This window comes from Heterocephalus glaber, unplaced genomic scaffold (assembly GCF_053883595.1).
Source record: "Heterocephalus glaber isolate CG9 unplaced genomic scaffold, H.glaber_assembly_v1.0 deba00000546, whole genome shotgun sequence".
In the NCBI taxonomy this organism is placed as follows: domain Eukaryota; kingdom Metazoa; phylum Chordata; class Mammalia; order Rodentia; family Bathyergidae; genus Heterocephalus; species Heterocephalus glaber.
Window position 1 is genome coordinate 43,306,212 of NW_028258147.1, and position 20,625 is coordinate 43,326,836.

Here is a 20,625-nt window from a genome sequence, read left to right on the forward strand (position 1 = left end):
GCTCCTACTGTGACTTTGAATCAGCCAGCTTGGCCCTTGTGTGCCATGTTGGTTGAGCCTTAGATCTCACTGGCTTTGAGCAGCACTCAGAGTCTGTAAGTGACCAGGAAGTAATTTAGAGATAACATGAAAAGCAGAGTGGAGAATGTAAACCAACTCCACCTGAAATAAGAAAGCATTTTAAAGCAAACTCTATTTTTCTCCCTGTGCCCTAAGATGCCAAACAAATATCATTGGTATAATTTTAAAGATTGTTTAAATTCTGCCTTTTCTGTTCATCTTAACTGCAAGGGAGATGCAAGGGTCCCTCGTGCTCTTCAGGGAAATATTAGAAAGAAATATTCCAAAGTGCATAAGCTGGAATTTAAAAAATGAGATTCAGATGTGTCTATAAATCTGACAGCAAGATGCAAGGAGACTATTCTATTTGCTGTGGGCAAAACATGCCTGGAATGTGGTCTGTGACCTCACCTGGCCATTGGCCTCATTAAATCTGCTGCTCCTGGGCACATGCAGGACTGAGGTCAGCTGGGATGTCTTTATCCCATTTCTAATATGCTCTGCTGTTTTCTTGCCAGAGGGGCTGCCAAGTCTCCTGCCTCCTGTTCAAGCATCCTGACTCAGCCAAATGCAAAGGGCAGGAAACTGAGCTGGAGAGATCACTGGTTTGTTCTCAAGAGACAAATCCCTGGTTGTGACTTCTTTTGGAGGCAGCAGATGGGTGGGGGAGGTGGAGGGTCAGGGAAAGGGCAGGAGGGGAGTATTTGTCAAGATTGCCAGCCTTCCTCCTCCTGCTCGCAGGTACCTCCTGTGAGTCTATACCTGTGAGTCTAATACCTATCAGGAGAGAGTCTGAACAAGTATCCAAGAGTGAAGTATGTGTGTGGGGGGGGGGGGGTTTGTCACAAAGGAGATGCAGGGATTCTGGGATACCAGGGCAAGATAAATCTGGGTTCAGTGGCTGGGCCTGCCTTCAGAAATCAAGTTAGCTTAAGCAAGACATTAAGCCTTTCTGTGGCTCAGTTTTCTCATCCATAAAATGGGAGTAGCAATTTCTGTGTCTCAATTGCCAAGAGGAGTGGATTCAGTAACACATACCATACGCCTCTCCAGGAATGAGTCTTATTCACATTCTTTCCTTCTCTGTAGTGTTTGCTACAGAAGTTTGAGCTTTGAAATGAGTAAAAGGGAGACCTGGGTAATATAATTCTCTTCCCTTAGCAATGAGGAGAAACTGAGGTAAGAAGAAAGGTGAGACAATTTCTTTAGCCTGTGTCTTAGTTACTTTCTTGTTGCTGAGACACAACACCCAACACTCACAACTTAAAGTAAGAGAGGTTTTGCTCACAATGTTTAGAGGTTTTGATCCATACTTGGCTGGCTCCAATGCAGCGCAGGATGGCAGAGGGGCATCACAGAGGAAAAACAGCTCATGGAATGGCAGGCAGGAAGCAGAGAGGGATCAAGGGAGGAGGAGGGAGCTACGTTCTTCCAGGCTACATCCACAGTAACCACTTCTTCCCATCAGGCTTCTCTACCCAGCATCACATCCAGCCATAAACCCATCAGGAGAATAAACCAGTGTCACACACCCATGATCTGGTTATCTCCCGAAAGCGCTACCTGTGAGCACATGAGGCTTTGGGGGGACACCTAGATATAAGCTGTAATAGCCTGCAAACCACCAGCAGTGATATTTACAGTAAGAGATCAGGCGCAAGTTGCACTGGCCAGTTAATTTCAGAAATTGTTGAATTCTTTTCACAGCCTGATCACCTAGTTGAATGATTGGGATGATCACAACCCTTTGGTGCATTTTCCAAAAAAGCTCCATCCACCATAGGTTAAACCAGCTTAGAGTCTCCTATAGGCTCATTTTCTACTAGACCATGGAGTCCCCCTTCCTAGCAACTAGTTCGTCACCGTGTCATAGATTCCATTTCTTCTACTTTTTTCAGTACAGGGGATTGAAGCCAGAGCATTCACACTAAATGACATCCCTAGTCCTTTTTTATTTTGAGACAAGGTCTCTCTAAGTCACAAAGTTGCCCAGGCTAGGCTATAACTTGCAGTCCTCCAGTCTCAGCCTCTCTGCTTGCTGGGATTATAGGCACATGCCACCATGCCCAGCTCAGAGAGGAGACTTTTGACAAAAAGTCCCTCAGGGAGAAAATGACAGTCATTTTCAAGGATGTCCTCATATAGATAAACTTACTTTTGTAGATGCTTCTCCTGCCAAAGTTAAGAAAGGATGCACCCCATAAACTTCCTAAAGTCAATTCCATCTCAGACCTGAACACAACTACTTCAAAAAGAACCCACATAATTTCATAAGAGACACAATTTGCAGCAGACATACCCAAATCCTCCCATGAAATCCAACTCAAGTATTATACAGACACAGATATCAAATGCAAAACACATAAGCGCCAGTGAACCTTCATTCTGGTTATTCTTGGGTTTCACCCAGCTCCCGTGTTTATTGATGTATTGCTTAGACACAAGTAGCTTATGTCCCAAACAGACACATGTGACAGGCACACTTCTAGGAAGTGGGAACTGGGAACACACCTGCCTTCATGGAAATTAAAATTACCTACCCACTGTGACCCTTTCCCTACATTAAATACACACACACATATGTACTTTAAAAAACTCCAGGTTGTCCAAAGACTTAAGTTCAGGTCTCCCCCTTGGTTAAATAGAACATGCCTTCCTCACATGTCTGTAGCGCCCACAGGGCCAGTCCTATAGAAACAGCCCACACGGTGAGGTGCAATCCATATGACTGAGACTGGCAATAAACACCTGCTACTGGCTTGTGTTTTTAATCTGTTTCACTTCTCAATCATTATGTTAGAATGAACTCTTTCTACTTGAAGAACATGTAGATTTGCTCTCATACAGTGTGCCACATCAGACCCACAACAGCTTCCTGTATCTCTGTTTCCCGTGTCTTGTGGAGAGGCGGCACTGAGTGACCACCTGTGTGTGAAGTCCCCACACGGTGCCAGTGCTGCATGGCAGAACGCTGCCCATCAGTACACTTCAGAACTTTCCCACTGCTGGGCAATGCATGATGGTCACTGTTTCTCTATTTCTGCCCATTTAGGCTGAAAAACAAAGCAGAGGGGCTGCATACTCAATACAAAATGCCTTAACAAACATCAGCAACACTGCTTCCTTTTCTAGATAGGCACAGACCACAATTTACTGACCACATTCTTACTCGGGATGTGCATTTAAAAATTGTTTTACTAGTCTATGTTTGCAGTACATAATGCTTACATTCCCTCCATTCCTTTCTTCATCCCTCCCTTTCTCTCCTGTCCCTCCCTCCATCTCTTAATCCTCTTTCCATTTGAAAAAGATCTGTCTCACTACTATTTTCTATTAACTTGTGTTTTGCTCTTTATTTCTACTTTGGTTTCCCATATAAGAGAAGGTGTGTGATATTTAAGCTTGTGTGTCTGATTTATTTCACTTAGGATTATGATTTCAAAGTACATCTATTTACCTACAAATGCCTCAAGTTTATCTTTCTTTTTGGCAGAGTAGTACTCCTTTGTGAGGGGATGTACTTTTGAGGAATCTATCTTCTAAACTGTGGGTTGAGTATCTCTAATCCAAAAATCTGAAATTTGAAATGGGCCAAACCCTGACAAATCTGAGAACTGACACTACACCACTAGTAGAAAATTCCACATGATGAAACTTTTTTATTTTTGAGACAAGGTCTTGCTTTGTAGTCCAGGTTGGCCTTGAACTCATTAAGTGGCCCAGGCTGGACTTGAACTCATGGGAGTCCTCCTGCACTTGGACTCCTAAGTGCTGAGATTACAGGTGTGCAGCACCATGCCCAGCTGAAACTTTGTTTTATGCATACAACATTATTTAAAAACATTGTAAAAGTTGCCCTCTGGAGCTAGGATGTAGCTCAGTGGTAGCTCCTGGCCTTGTGCAAAAGCCCTGGGTTTAACCCCAACACTGAAGGGAAAAGTTACCTTCAGGCTGTGTGTCTCAGTTATGTGTGAAATATAGATGAACTTCACACTTAGATGTGGTCCATCCCCAAGGAGCTCATTATGTTTATTGTGCAACTAAAGCAAAATCAGGAAAAGTCTCAATTGAGAACTTCTGGTCCCAAGCATGTTGGATAAGGGATGCAAATCAGTGTTTTGAAAATTAAGACATTTATTATGTACACTCTTCCACACACCTTCCGTGTTCCCACACAGCATCCCTATGTGTGTATTTTATGGAGCAACTAGCATGTTTGTTAGAATGCTTTCTGACAACTGAGCCTTACATCCTCCCTCACCTAAGAATATTCCTAGGAATGTAGACATCATATTTTGTTGAGTCCTCATGTGGTGACAGTTGCTGCTTTCAGATCTAAACACTCACTGTCCCTTCAGAGCCCACAGCAGCCTAGCAGATGAAGCCCGAGGCTCACTGGGGGGACTCCTCTCCATGGGTCAGCTAGGAATTGGCCTCAGGACTGCAGCTTCACAGAGTGCCTCTCCCGCCTTGGGGCTGGAATCCCCTTTGAGATGTGGCTTTTAGTTCATAGGAAGCGGGAGACCTTTTCCGTGCAGTCCTCCACTGGCTTAGAGGACAAAGGAGAAGGAGCAAGGGACAGACTTGACAGCAGTCTTCACACCCCACACACAGTCTCCCACGTGAGGGAGGACAGTAAGGAAAAAATACTTTCCTCACTCATACAAATCTATCCATCTCTAAAAGCTTTATAAAGGAGCCCAGATCAGGGAGTGAAAGCCCAAATGAAGATATTTTAAGAGTGTCTTCTCAAACTTTCTTGTGTACTTCACTCCATTTCCATCTAGAGGCTCCACCTCCACGGCTACACCCCTGCCCGACTGTGCACCAGGACAGACTTCTCCTTCACGGGATCCTGGATGCCCACATACTGGGGACCCAGACCCACCACACTCAGAATTAGGGACACTCTCTTCTGGGCCTGCATGTCACTAGCAGGCCTTTGGATTGTGTTTGGAATTTTAGAGGCTTTTTCAAGATGTGTCAGGATTTTTCTTGTGTTTCCCTTTGAAATAAATCCTCCAGCTCTGACTCCTCTGTGTCTGAGTCCACTCAAGCACATTCATTTCTGTGGATATCAGGAGGAGAGTGGCAGTGTGGTGTTTCCTTTCTGCTCACAGCTGTCTCTAATCTCAGAAATCCAAATCTCCAAAGCTGACAGATCATCATTTAAATTGGTGGATTGGGGCACCTTGACCAATAACAGCAGCTTAGATCTTCCAGCTGGCAGAAGTGAGCTCCCTTGTGATGGCTACAAACAGCTTTTAAGATTACAAAGAATTGTAACTGGATCTTTCCATGGGTTAAAAATGAACTTGCACTTCTGCCCTCCTCTCCCTACTAGGGTTCAGGCATGCAGTTTTGGCAGCTTCCTGCCTGAAAGAGTTCTGGGTGTGAAATGCTAAGCAAAGTCATCCAGTTCAAAGCAAATTCTGTAAAGGAGCTAACCATGCAGAGGATGTCAAGTACTAAAATACAATATTTGGAAATTAATGCAAAATTATTTGAAAATTATTCTGTCACTGTGACAAAAATACCTGATTTACCAACTGAAGAGGAGGAATGACTTCGCTGGACTCATGGCTTCAGAGGTTTCCGTCTATGGTACGATGCCTCCCCTACTTGTGGGCCTGTGGCGAGGCAAGGCATCATGGTGGGTGGCACGTGATGGGGCAGAGCTGCTCATTTCAAGGCAGTCCGGAAAGAGGAGGGCTGTGTCCCTGCGGCCATGGCCCCACTGACCTAATGTCCTTCCATCAAGCCCTGCCTCCTAAAGGCTCCACCGCCTCCTACTAGTGCCATCAGGAGGAGCCCAGCCTTCAGTGAACATTTGGGAACACTTACAATCCAAACCCTAAAAGATGTATAATATTATCTTCCTCAAAAGGCAGTGGTATTTGGTAATCTAAAGCACCCCTGCTCTGGAAATTAAAATCCTCAGAAATACTATTTTCTCAAACTTTTTTTTTCTGTTCCCAGATACCTGAGGGTCAAGGGACACTATCTCCAGCTATAGAAGCTGACGAAGGACATGCTTTGGGACCAAGGAGTATGTGTCATAAAGAGGGTAGCTGGCTTATGTTATCACAATCTATCAGGAAGGCAATGTAAGTTTTACAAGCCCCATGGGACTGAGGACTCTCATCCTCCCCAAGAGCTCTCCTTTCTTGACTTTATGTAGAAATAAAATATTTAAAATATCTTGGCACAGTGGCATATGCCTATAATCCCAGCTCTCAGAGAAATTGAGACAGGAGGATTGCAAATTCGAGTCCCACATGGGCAACTTAGTGAGACCCTGTCTCAAAATTTTAGAAAAGGGGCTCAGCAATGTAGCTCAGTAGTAGAGTACCCCTGGGCTCCCATCCCTGAGTACAGAAAAAAAATAAGGAAAATATTCACTGCCCTTGAACCAATCAAACAAGAGGTGACTGAGGCAACTCTAACTTGGAATACATATTAAAATGATTATTTATCCAACTCTGCTACATCTACTGGGGGTGAGGTAGTTATAAAATCCCCTACCCAGCCCCATTCAGGAGTGTAATACAACAGATACATCTTGTTATCACTTGGCAGTAATTATCATGGTTTTACATGTGCTACCAAAACTAAAACTATGTTCATTATTTATATTTTGGTGATCACAGTTTATTTTTATAAAGCCAGGTTAGCAGATTTCACTAATACTTTTTTTAATTAGCTTTTCAAAATTTTATTACTTTATATAATCAAATTTACGTGTAAAACTGTTAGATAAGGAACTGTAAAGTATTTTGTTCACACTGCTTTCTTAGACTACTCCCTAAACACAATAAACATAAATGATCTAGTTTTAGATCATCACACAATCATCCACTGCCTAATGCTTTTCATTAAAGGAACTAACATATAGAATTATTCTGTCTCCCATTCTTTTTCATCCCTAGATAGGAAAAATAAAAGCAAATAATTTTTGCCTGAAATAAAATCTTGATCTTTGCTGCACTTATGGCTGCAAAGAGTTCAACACAGTCAGTAAAGCCCCCTGGGGGGTTGAATTATTGTCATATAAGTTAAAGTGCAGGAGTTTTCCCAGATTTGCAGCCTGACTCAGGCTTATTATTTCTGATGAGTCTTACTTCCCATCCTGCATCATAAGTCCCAAGCTATCACAAAAAAGAAGCTAGAGGAGTGTGTGGGAGAATTTCCATGGTATGTCAGTGTGCAGCTTCGGCTTGCCTCATTGTCTGTGTGCTTGGAGCAACATGGCCAGGGCGGAAGTGGGGATTCACTCATGTGCTTGTCATTGATAGCAAAATGGCTTCCACATGTCACACACATGCACATGCATGCACACACACATGCACATACAGCTCATTTTGTCTGGCCTTCAGACAACATCATGCAATGGTGTCAAAGATATAGGGAAACAGCAATCTGCTTTCACTTAAACCCTATTTATCAGAAAAAATATACTTAGATGACCTATTTGTAGGTATTTTCACCTCACTGTATGTAACCAGCAGAAGAACTGCATGAAAAGAATCAATTTTCTACCTTTTAAAAAAATGTGACTCATTTACATTTTAATTACAAGATTAGTTTTAATCAAGTGTCCAAATAAATCTCCAAGTTTTTCCTAAGTTAAAAAAATCACATGTCCGAGAAAAGTAAAAGAATTCACTTGAAATCACTACTAACATTTGGAAATAAGAGGAAATGGGCAGTGAGATGGGGATTGAGAATAAATGCATTGAGAGAGAAACAAAAAGGACTCTGATACAAGAACTAGAAGTCATATAGCAACCTGGGATGAGAGTTCTTAAACATATACACAAGCATACTCACAGACACATGAGTGCACACACACACACACACACACACACACACATAGACACACACACATTGACATACACCCATTTGATGAACCTGTGGCAAAATTTTTCTATAGCATTCTCATCCCCCTAGTGCTTAGGCTGGAATAGTTACATGAATTGATCTGATTTCATCTATTTCAAGCCTACTTATCTGATTTGCACAGGCTCACCAAGATTTTGCCAGTTTGTCCAGGATATTCACAGCCTTTTACCCTACAGTAGTTCATGGGCCAAGCATCAGAGTCCACTGGCATCCCTAAGGCACTGAGAGAGCTTTGCCTTCCCAAGGCTAAGCAAAGTATCCTGCATTACCATCAAGAAACACATGAACATGATCCCTTGTGTCAGTTCAGGATGGTCAGCAATGAATTCTTGGGGACAGTTGGGGATACCCCATTTCTCACTGAGTGTTCCTGAATCTCCCAAGCCATCACTACTTTCTCCATGTTCTTATGGCTCTGTGAGTACCACAAGGGCACAGTGTTAAAAAGAGACAGGCTGCACACCCAATACAGGCCATGCTCACACCCCAAAGGACCTGTGGTGGAGCAACAGCTAGAGCATGGGCTCTCCTCCCCAGCCCACCCCCTCCTCCCTTGAACTTGGAAGTGCAGCTGGTAGCTCAGCGGGTAGGGGCAGCATTGGTTTTGCACCCTGTGTGCTGAGTTTCCTGCACTGAAGTGACTGCATGGACCTCAGACTTCCTGTCCCAGAAACTTCCCTCTTCCCATTAGCATTCATGTGTGAAAGCTGAAATAAAGAGCCACACTCCAACTTCAGAAATACAAGGTTGTTTCAAAATGTTTTCAAAACCAGGGAGCAATCACAGCTGTTAATATAAAAACAGATCCAACACTTCTGTCTAAAAAAGACAAAATAGAGCCATTTCCAGCCCTGCAAGTATGTGGGCTTAAATTGATTTAGGAAAATGCACTAGAATTAAACAGAGAAAAATAAATAAATGTTATTTTCAAAGATGAAGTACCCGAGTTACTTGCAGGTGACATACTTTGAACTATCTATAAGGAAAAATTGGCATGCATTCACATTTTTATAATTAATAATTATAATTTTATAATTAATAATATATAAGATGAATTTAATTTTAATTATATTTAATGCAAAGTGAACTATAATTGAATTCACATAATGGTAAATAAAGGCTAGTATTAATACATGACTGTTAATAATTTTAGTCATTTAAGAGATTCTTCACAAGCATAATATTATGTATTAGTAATCTATCTCATTACTGGTTCCCACCTATGGACTTACTAAATACCAAATCCTGGAAAGTAATGGTAACCTTAAAGTATCCTAATAAGAACTCACAAAATAAGTGTACCATGTAAGTAAATACCTATTTTTATTTTTTATACATAAATCTAATTTAATTTCAATGCTTGGTTTGAATTGTACATTTCCTGTTACAAATTTTTAATTAATGTGATGCAGATGAAATTTTTTTCCTTATTCAGATTGGTTTTATCAAATACAGGGTAGCTGCCAAGCAAATCCCTGGGCTTCGACTTTGAGGAAGTGTGCCAGGTCATTAAGGGACAGCTAGGGGAACAAAACTAGTTATGTGACTTAGACTGACTGCCAAACTTCTCTTAATCAGTATCCTAATCTATAAAACTGGAATAATAGGACCGGGGATGTAGTTCAGTGGCACTGCACCCAGTACCAAAATGTTTTAAAAAATGGAATAATGGTAGTACATCTTTCAGAGTCTTTTGTGAGGAACAATTAATTTAATTAACATTAATATGTGTAAACTTCTTAGAAGAAAAAACACATAGTAAACTCAGATTGAATACTAGTTGTTCTTGTAATTTAACAGAATTTTCAACTACTCCCTGAATTTTTCCATTTGACTGCACCTCAAACAACACATCTAAAAGGGCATTGGTCATCTTCCTGTTGGGGAAGCGCCCCCTCCAATTTCCTTGGAAATAAAATCACTGGCCCCACTCCATCCTCTCAGAAGAGTGACCAGCACACTTGCTTCTCAATGACCTCCTGCTTCTCAGACTCCAATCTGAGCTCTCACCAAAGTCTCTTAATTCTTCCTTCCAAAAAAGTGGTTTCTGCCACTTCCTCTACATCCCAGCCTCCATCTGCCAGTTTCACTACAGCCCTCTGCATGGCAAGGGCCCAGGGAATATCATCTACTGATCTCTCAAAACAACGAGGTCAGCTGCATCTTCTTGTCAGATGCTGGTGGGGTCACCTTCCATTTTGAGTCTGGCACTCAGGACCTGGTACTCTGTCCCCAAACCATCCTCCAGCCCCACCTACCAGGGCTCCTCCTAGTCAGTCTGCTCCAGTGGCTGCTCATCCCCGGGAAGCAGAGCTCTCCTCCAGGTCTCTTCAGTCAGTCTTCCATGGAGGCATGGAGAGGTGGTCGTCACGTGTGGGGAGAATCCCCCGCTGTGTGTGCTGGGGACTCAGTGTGCAGGACTTGGGCTCATAGCCACTCTGCTTTGCTCCCAGAGAAGGTTACTGCAGAAAATCACAATGCTGGGGATATATTTATATTGAAAACTCACCTTGACTCTGATATACAAATTTAATGGGGTGTCCTGCTGCGTTTTGTTCTTGGGTGTCTTCAGTGTTGGCTAAATCTAGCAGCCCCACTTCTTAGACAGCAGGGGATGTGAAGGGTCTTTGATTTACAAAAACAGGTCCCAACATGGTCCCCACAAGAGGTCCTGTGTACAGTGCCCTGAAGCTATATGGGCAGTGTGAATATGCAGCAGGCCTGTGCACTATGCAGGTGAGCACTGCACACACAAATGCATTTGCATTTCGAAACTGTCAATGTTGACAACTAATTTAAAAATAAAACACTATATTGGTGACTTTGACTAGATGGACAAGAAAAAATATTTACTGGCATTTCCAAGCAACAGGCCCAAGGGCTGCCATCTACTGCCTCTTCTCTGCAGCAGCTCTGCAGGTTGGTCCTTGAATACTTTGTACCTTCCAGGTCTGCCATTCCAATGGCTCAGCTACAATTCTGCTCCTGACCAATTGACTCTCTTGGCACATCTTGAGTTGAACTCTCTGAAAGAGGAAATTTGATTGGGTTACCTAGTGCACACTGCACTTCAATTGGTGGACTCTCCAGGTCTCTGCTCCCTGTGACCTGTGACAGCATTACAAGGTGAAGAGCCCTGCACTTCTCAGGCTCTGTGAACACCAGCCACACTGCCTTCTTTCACTTTCTTTCCACCAACTTCTGTTCTGTCACAGAGCTCTCCTACCTGCTGTCTCTGGTGTCAGGGCTTCCTCTCCCTTGTCACTAAATTAACACCTTCACATGTTCAGATCTCTGTCCAAGTACCACTTCCTTAGGGACCCCTCCCTGGCCTCATGAAAGAAGTCAAACACCAATGTCTGTAATTTCTTCCAGTGCCTTGGATCCAGGGTTGGCACTCAGAACTTTCACTGGTACCATGCTGACACCAACCAGTCAGAGCACAGGCATCCTTACAGGGGCTGCAGGGACAGAGCCTCTGAGCTTCCTGCTATAATGAACAGCCTTGGGGTAGAGTGGGGGAAACAGTTTTGGATGCACTGGAGCCAGGTCTGAGAGACTTGGGGGCAGAGCACAGGACACACACGAGGCTCCAGGAAACATCTCTACATTATTTATTCTACAACCTAGGCTCAGTTCTTCTGAGTGCTTTTCTGCTCCACATACTGTCCGATGGGGTAGAAATGTCCAGGGTGGCTTCTCCAGCTTCCAGCCTGGTGTCCCAGCTGGGGTCTCTCCGTGCTCATCTCTCTCTAAGTGGTCCCTCCCCTGTGGTTAGTTTGAGTTCCTCACAGCATGGGGGTCTCCGCTTTTGATGTGGTGGATAGCCTCCCAAAGGGTGGATGCAGTGGTCAACTGTCCTCTGAGGGCCCGGCACAGATGCCCCATAGCATTCTTTCAGAGCATTCTGTTGGTCAAAGTGAATCTCAAGGCAGCTCAGGTTCAAGGAAGGGAAAAGACTTTGCCTCTGGGCTGGGGAGGAGCATATGTCCAGACAGGAGGAAAGGATGTGGCCCTCTGAGAAAACCACCACAGCCAATGTGGACACATTTAAATATTCTCATCCCTGATACAACAGAACTGGTGTTTATCAGCCAAGTATTGGCTAAGGAGGTGCCTCTCTGTTGCAGATGCGTAGGCCCCTACTGCAACTTCACCTTGTTTGTAATGTACCTGATGACTAACCAAGGAGGCAAGGTCAGTGCCTATGTTTGCTTGCCGCTGTGTCTCTGCAGTCCTGTCATATTGTAGCAGTGGATAAAGAGTGTGTGTGTGGAAGAAGCAGTGGCCCAAACCACACTGACCTGCCTCAGTAACTGAAGTGCTTCTACTTTTATTTGGTGACAATTTGATAAAGAGTTTTAGACAGGGAGTAACAGCAAGTTTAGAGTTGAAATTCTTACTGGCAGAAAGCTTGTTTTGCTCGAAGGCACTAGAATGCATATTTTGGCACTGGATATCAAGTATATGTGGGAGGCAGAAGAAGACAGAGAATTGAAATGAGAAAGCTTCGTGCAGTAGGCTTCTCCACCAACCTCCCTGTTTTGTAGATGTTCTGAGCATCCAGCACAGATTCCCTATGACTGATAAAATCATCAATAAGAGGAAGCCACCCACCAAGACATGGTGGAGTAACCTCCCAGGAAGGCTCTCCTTAGGCGAGAGTTAATCTTCTTCAGCATGGAATGCTTAGCGTGAGGTAAAGGCTGCATTTGGGAGGCAGCCTGAGGTAAAGAAAAGAGCAAGGAGCCAGAAAAACTGAATTTCTCTTCAGATTTGCTATGTTCTATTGAGTAACCCTCACAAGGCACTTTTTGCCCCAGACTGCCTCCAGGAGCTGATGAAGGTTCAGCTAGCTTCAGATCTCAACCCTCCTGAGGCCATAATCAGTTGTGTCCTTCCTTGTGACTTTTGACAGGGTCTGGCAGACTTACCTTTCCAACCTGTGCGTCCCCATCAGTAAGCCACCTCTTCCTACTGGCTCCATTGGAAGAGTGGGAGAGGCCTGCTGTTGATCTGAGCCACTCCCGTCCCCACTCCACTCACACCACAGATATTTTTCTAGGGCTATCTGCCCTCAACTCTGTCCCATGCCATGCCCAATGCCACTCTCGAGTCCAGGTCCTTCTGGACCATTGACGCGGCAGAGCCCCGCAGGCTCTGTTTCTGACCCCCTCACTTCCCTCCCCAGGAACTGGAAGGGGCAGACATTTCACTTCCTGGCTTGCACGTGTGTGTGTGTGTGTGTGTGTGTGTGTGTGTGTGTGTGTTAATCACAGTTGGATGTGACCCCTGACATTTTTCTGTCATTGCCTTTCATCGCGCTTGCCCTCATGTTGGATAGTTGAGTGTGTCTGTGAGTTTTATGACACACTACCAGGGAGAGTTGAGTCGAGGAGCCATTTAGTTTGGATTTCATGGAATATGTTTCTGTGGTCTTTTAAGGTAAGCCCACAGGGCTTGAAAGCAAATACTGAGTTTAGGAGCTGTTTGGATTGTATTCAGAATATTGTGGGAAGGAAAAAAATCAGTGATACATTAAGAAAAAAAGATAAATGAAAGTAACAAACAGGCACTTCTATCACTTGATAATTTGGTTCATGTGGACACCTTGTAACAATTTTAATTTCTTGCTAGTATGCCTCAAAAATATCGACATCAACAAACTGGGCACACAGCTTGTAATCACACTGCAATAAGGATCTTGACGATAAACTTGTGAGTGCCATCAAATGAAAAGAATGTTTGAAATTAACCAACAAACAAGACAACTCAAAATATTCCATAGTTCATATATAAAAGAAGTTGAATGGAGTTTTTCTTCAATTTTAGCTTTTTTAAACTATCAAAGTAAAAAATTTTTGATCCACCAAGAGGGGAAAAGCAGAATTATCTTTATTGCCACTATAGAAAATAATATAGAAAATCACTATCATGTGAAGATATTTTCAAGGAGTTTCTAGCTCCCATCCCCCAAAATGTCAAAGTTGTTCATAGGGGACATACCTGCTAATAACTTAAGATGCGATTTTATTTCTTTGGATTTATTTATGGTATTTGACAGCTTTTAAATTCTATAATTTGTTATGCTGTATTGTTTTATGAAAATATTCTTTTTTCATTTATAATTGTATATTAAACATTTTGTATGCCTTTTCTTCGAGAGGAGCCCTACAGTGGATAAGCATCAAGCCATATAAACCTAACCCACCTTGCCAACAGCCAATCCCACCTTCTCTCTTCTGAGAGAAACCACTGTATCCAGGGACACCCTGTTCTATTTCTCTGGGGCTTTAAAAAATGGTGTTTCCGGGGCCGGGGGTTTAGCTCAGTGGTTTCGCCACCTGCTGCGCAAGTGCAAGGACCCGAGTTCGATCCCCGGTACCAAAAAAAAAAATGGTGTTTCCAGCTGTGGCCTGATATGGTCCCCGTTCCTTCTGCCAACAACTGCTTTGGAAAATGCGATGAAATTTCTGATCGATGAGTAGGAAGGAAAGTCTCCTGAAGGATTTGGGGGAAAGTTTACTCCATTGATTAAAGACTTTTCTTAAAAACCACACAGAAGAAATCCCTTGTCTTTGTCATCTAGATATTTCTGTGTTTAGATGTGATTTCTGGAACTGCAGTAATGACTCTGTGACCATGAGGAGAAGGAGCGATTGTTTTATAAGGCAAAAATACATGATTAAAGTATAATTTCACAAATCACCCATACAAGGATAATTTTTGCCATAAAGATAATTCTTTTCTTTTCTTTTGCTTCTAATGCTTAGGGAGGAAGATCATAATGAGGAAAAACTTTCATGGGGAATACATTCAATAAGCATTGTTGTGTATAATTACTTTACACAAAATAATGCATGGTGTGCATGCTACATATCATTAATTTGATACATCAGCCACAGTGATTTCCAATTTAGAGTCCAGCTATTCCAGTCTAGCTGTGTAACTAACATGGCAGCAAACCTCAGTGGAAGGTTCACTCTAATGGAAGCTGGAGGTGTGTCTTGTTCAAGAGGTGGTCAGAAGAGGAGCCTCGGCCAGCACAGTGAAGATACCTGATGACTCACAGGACCCTGGACACTAGAGAGCAGTGCCAGTATATACTGATAAGCTCCAGAGCTTAGCTCAAAGGCTAACAAGAATGAAGAAAAGGTGTCAGATTATTCAGCCCTAAGAGAAATGGAACCCTGTCATGTAGCAGCATGGGTGGCACTGGAAGTTATTACAGGAAGTGAAATCAAGCATGGAAGACAAATGCTGCATGTTCTACTTAGATACACTCTCACAGAGGTAGAGAGTGGAATCATGGTTACCCAAGGGTGAGGAGGGTGCTGGGAGGGGATGAGGGGGTGCTTCGTTGGTAAGGGGTGCATTTTAATAGGAGGAACAACGTCTCATGTTCTACACCACAGCACTGTCAATATGATTGACTAGAGTTAATCGAATCTCTCAAAATCACTAGGAAATAGGTCTTTGAATGCTTCAGTGTAAAGAAATTATGAATGTCTGAGGTGACAGATCTGCCACTTGCCCTTATCCAGTCACTGTATATGCATACTGTTTGTGTGTATGGGGTATCAGGCTGCCCTGTAAATATGTGTCATCACTGTGTGCCAATCAAAAACAATGTTTCCGATCTTTATATATTCTAGATAGTAGTCCTTTATCTGAGGTACAGCTGCTAAAATTATTTTCCCACATTGTAGGTTGTCTCTTAGCTCTGTTTGGGTTTCTCTTGCAGTGCAGAAGTTTTTAATAAGATGAGATCCCAGCTGTTGATTCTTTGTGCTAGTTCCCGTGCTACTGAGGTTTTGTTCATAAAGTCTTTTCCTATGCCAATGTCTTCAAGAGTTCTACCTAACTTATCTTCCAGCAAGTTTAGTGTTTCTGTTTTAATATTTAGATCTTTAATCCATTTCGATCTTAGTTTAGTGTACGGTGATAGATAGGGGTCTAGTTTTCATCTTTTGCAGGTTGAAATCCAGTTTTTCCAACACCGTTTATTAAATAGGCTATCATTCCTCCAATGAGGGTGGTTGGCTCCTTTGTCAAAGATGAGGTGGCTGAGTATTGTCTTCCCATGATTCTGGCTATAAACCTAATTGTCAAGAAGTAAAAATCAAATTCAGGGTTAGGTTCAGATTCTGGGAATGCTGTGGAATCCCATGGCATGAAGAGCAGATCCAATTGTAGAAACTTGATCTACATGAAACCTAGGTACCAGATTGCATCAGCTCTCCCCACCCATGAGACAAATGTTTGCCTACTTCTTCTTTACTATGCTTTTTATTAGTGCACATCAGTCACTCTGTTTATACTGTGTTGAGTTGTGCTTGTTTTAAAATGAAAAGAGCTGTATTGATCAGAGCAGGCTACATTCCTATGTGGGAATCAGCTTGCATGCAAGATCAGAAGCTTAAAACAGCAAAGGCCCTTTCTCCCTTGTGTAATGATCCTTCCTAAGGAACATCATCTTCTTTTTAACAGCCTCACTCAAAACTCCGACTGTGCGAGGCATCATCTCCAAAGATACAGAGGGATGTGGTGAACACCACCAATGAACCCTTCTTAGAAACTTATCACTTGCACACACAGCTTGTTGACCACAGCTGGTCAGACAGCCCCACCCAAATACAGAGAGGGACAGGAACTCCAAAGAAGTGCTGGATATTCACGTGTAGCCCTAATGACTCAGTGTTACCTGAAAGGATAGCTCATGTCAGCTGAGAAGCAGCCAGAGCCCTAGAGCCACTGGTGTTCCATGGATAGTTTCTTTAGTCAGATAACATCCTGCTCCCTTTCTCTGTATTACTTCAGGGTAAAAGTCTTGCCGGAGGCAGTTGGTGCTCATCTGAAAACTGAAAGGCAAATATACTGAAAAGATTCTTCTCAGAAATCACCACTGAGAATTGATATGGTGAGTGTATGTTTTATGAGAATCTCTGGGGCTAAAGATTCTTCATTCTAGATGAAGAGGGAGAAGCCATGGCCATGTCCCAGCCTAGAAGAGATAAGCATAGAACTGGGTTCCTGTCTGCAGGAAGGAAAGATATGGGTGGGTGCTGCAGACCAGCCATTCCAGGCACCTGAAAGGTGACCAAAGGGTGCAGCTACTCCATTTGTATGATTCAGAGAGGGCAGCTATGGCTTCTTTAGTTTTTCAAGATGTGGTAACCACTAGCCGTGGGTAGTCTTCAAATTTCCCATTGCAATGTAATGAAATTATAATTGATATTTTAAAAATTGAAAGCTAGTTCATTGGTTATACTAGTCACATTTCAGGGACCTAATAGTCACACAGAGCTTGTTGCTACCATAACTTATTAACATAATCATAGAATCATTCTATCATGGCATGAAGTTATATTGCATAAAACTAATCTAGAAAGCCTAGATTTTAAAGCAGTACGCATCCATGACATAATCTTGTCAAAGAATACAACTGGAGATACGTTTACTATCCACCATTTATTGGAACATGATTCACAACAGCCAAGATATGGAATCAGCCAAGGTATCTATTAATAGATGAATGGATAAAGAAAATGTGGAGTGTGTATACATTGTGGTATATTGTTCAGCCAATTGCCAAACTTTGGAGGCAACCATCGCTAAATGAATAAAATAGAGCATCCACACAATGGAGTACGATTCACTGCTAAAAAGAAATGAGTGGTCAACATGTAAGAAGACATGAAGAAAATTTACGTGCACATTACTAAGTGAAAAAAGCCTTTGTGAAAGAGCTAGATACTGTGTGATTCCAGCCATAGGGCATTCTGGAAGGGCAAAAGTATAGAAACAATAAAAAATAAATCAGTGGTTTCCAGGATTTGGAGGAAGGAGGAATGAATAGATGGGGCAGAGAGGATTTTAGAGCAAGGAAACTAGTCTATATAATATTAAAATGTTGGGTTCATGTGATGATGTATTGATCTAAGTCTGTTGAATGTACAGGACAGACCGAGAGTGAGCCCTAAGGAACCTGTTGGCTTTGAGTGATAATAATGTAGGTTTCTCAGCTGTGATGATTACACTGGCCTGGTGAGAGATATTTTATAACAGGGAGGCTGTGCATGCAGTGGGTTCAGGATGTAGGGAACTCTGTAGCTAATGTTCAATTTTGCTATGAACCTAGAACTCCTCTTGGAAATAAAATATATTTTTAAAAAACTATAATAAAATGCAAAAAAAGTAAAGAGGATTACATTAAAAAAAGGCACCACATGCTATTCAAATTTTATATTTCCTCCAGAGTTAGTTTCATTAATTTGTCTTCTAAGTTACTTCTTAGAAGTTGTCAAATTTATTTCAAAAAAGATTTTTGTAATATGCTTTCTATATCTTTTAAATTCTGTAAAATCTGTGGTAATGTCTCCTAGATCTTAATATTATAATTTTAAAAATATACACCTGATATTGTGTAACAGGAAGAAAAGGTCTAAAAGAGCAGGGGAATTGGGAGGGGTAGGGGAAGGGAAAAAAGGGAAAGAAAAAAATATGAAAAGCGGAAAAAAATGGAAACAAGGTCTTTGCAAATAGGGAAGGGTGGAGGGGGTGAAGGGAGGGCAAGGGAAGGGGGAAAAAATAAGAATAAAGAGACTCATGTAATGGTACAAGATCCCAATGATGAATGTAACTGTATTTTATACCTAAAATGTACCAATAAAGTTAATGGGAGAAAAAAAAGGCACCACAGAAAATAAAGGTTGCTTTCAATTTTCTCTCCAGGCACTTATTGTGACTTTGCACTTGGCCTTCACTATTCCCATCAGTCTTTGGAGAAGACCTGCTTGGTACACAGCCTTGAACAAAGTCATCTATTTGGAAATCACAGCACAGCATGGGAACAGAAGCTGGTGATGTGGATAGTCCAGACCTGGAGACGCTGAGGCTGACCACCCCTGTTTGTAGATCTGAATGTCTCAAGCCTAATAGCAGAGCTCTTGGAAGCAGAGAAAGGGGAGGCGATGTACACTCAGAAAGAGCAGTAGTTTCTCTGGTGTGAGAAACTGAAAGTGTAAATAAGGACTAAATGTATAATAGGTCATGTGAAATAGGAAGAAAAGGGGCAAAGGGGAAGGAAGTGGGAGGGCTAGGGGAAAGGAGAGAAGGGAATGGGATTACTATGAGAAAATGGAAAAATAGGAACAAAAGCTTTGTAAATAGGGAGGAATGGAGGGGTTGAAGGGAGGGCTGGGCAAGGGTGAAAAATAAGAACCAAGAGAGACTATGTAAAGGTGCAAATCTCCAATGATGAATGTCATTATATTGTACACCTAAAATGTACCAATGATTAGAATGAATAATCGATGATGCAAAATAGGAAGAAAAGGTCCAAAGCGGTAGGGGTAGTGGGAGGGGCAGGGGAAAGGAAAGAAGGGAAAGGAAAAATGATGAGAAATGGAAAAAATGGAAATAAAGTCTTTGCAAATAGGGAAGGGTCAAGGGCATGAAGGGAGGGCTAGGAATGGAGAAAAAATAAGAACCAAGATGCATTATGTAAAGGTCCAATTCCCAATGAGAAATGTAATTGTGTTGTATACCTACAATGTACCAATAAAGGAATTTAATAAAAAAATAAATCAATACTATATATACAAAAAAAAAAAAGAGCAGTTTGGATGGGTTACCCAGATACCTGTGTTTGAACACTACGAGAGGGAAGAGAACTTCTGTTCCCTTGGGGGAACAGAAATGGGGTTATTTCCCTGCTGTTCTCACACGGTGTGTGAGGACCATGGAGGAAGGACAGAAGTGAAAGAGTGTGGGAACAGCTGCTGGTCACCCAGGCAGAGCAGACTACGGACTCCCTCACCCTCTCATGGGTGGGACCTGGACCACTCAGGAGCTGCACCCAGCACACTGAAGATCTAGCTCTTGCCTCTTTCATCGTCTGACTGCCCCACCTCCATGACTTTGGCAATACAAGGTATTCCCACACTTGTCACACATCTGGGAAGGGTCCAGAAGAGGAAGACAAGTTTAGCATTTCCATTCATCCATGAGAAGGGAATCTCAGACCCAAAGCTACAGAAAATGATAAATAAGAAAAAGGAACATAATTATAGCTTTCAAACAACCACACTGGAGACTAATTCATAATACACAATAGATAGGTTCCTTCGTGCACTTTAATCTCCAACACCCTTATGATGTCAAAGTCTCTGCTGGCTCCTATTTACTCTCTCAATGATTCATTCTACCTACAGCTGCTGAGCCTCTCTGGAGTTCAGATGTTCTTTCTGGGTGCTAGGGAAAAAAGGAACAAAACAGATGAAATCTTTGCCCTTATAAGGCTCAAAGCTGAGAGGAGGTGATAATTCAAAAATAATCATACAAGTAAACCAGATTAGTATCACATAATAACCTATACAGTGTGGTCAAGAATTCCTGGCCCATGAGCAGGATAAGAAGACTGGGAAGGCTTCTTCTAGGAGGTACTTTGTGAGCTAGGACTTCAAGGGTGGGAATAACCTCAGCATGCAAACAGTTGTGAGATAAAACAGAAGGAATCAAAACTGCAAAGCCTAGGTCAGGTGGGTGAAGAATAAAAAGAAAGGCAGTGTGTCAGGCCTGTCAGGAGCAGGGAGACTCTGGGAAGAGCAGGCAGGAGTGAGAAGCCAGGCCATTAGGGATCCTGCGGAGCAAGTGAGGAAG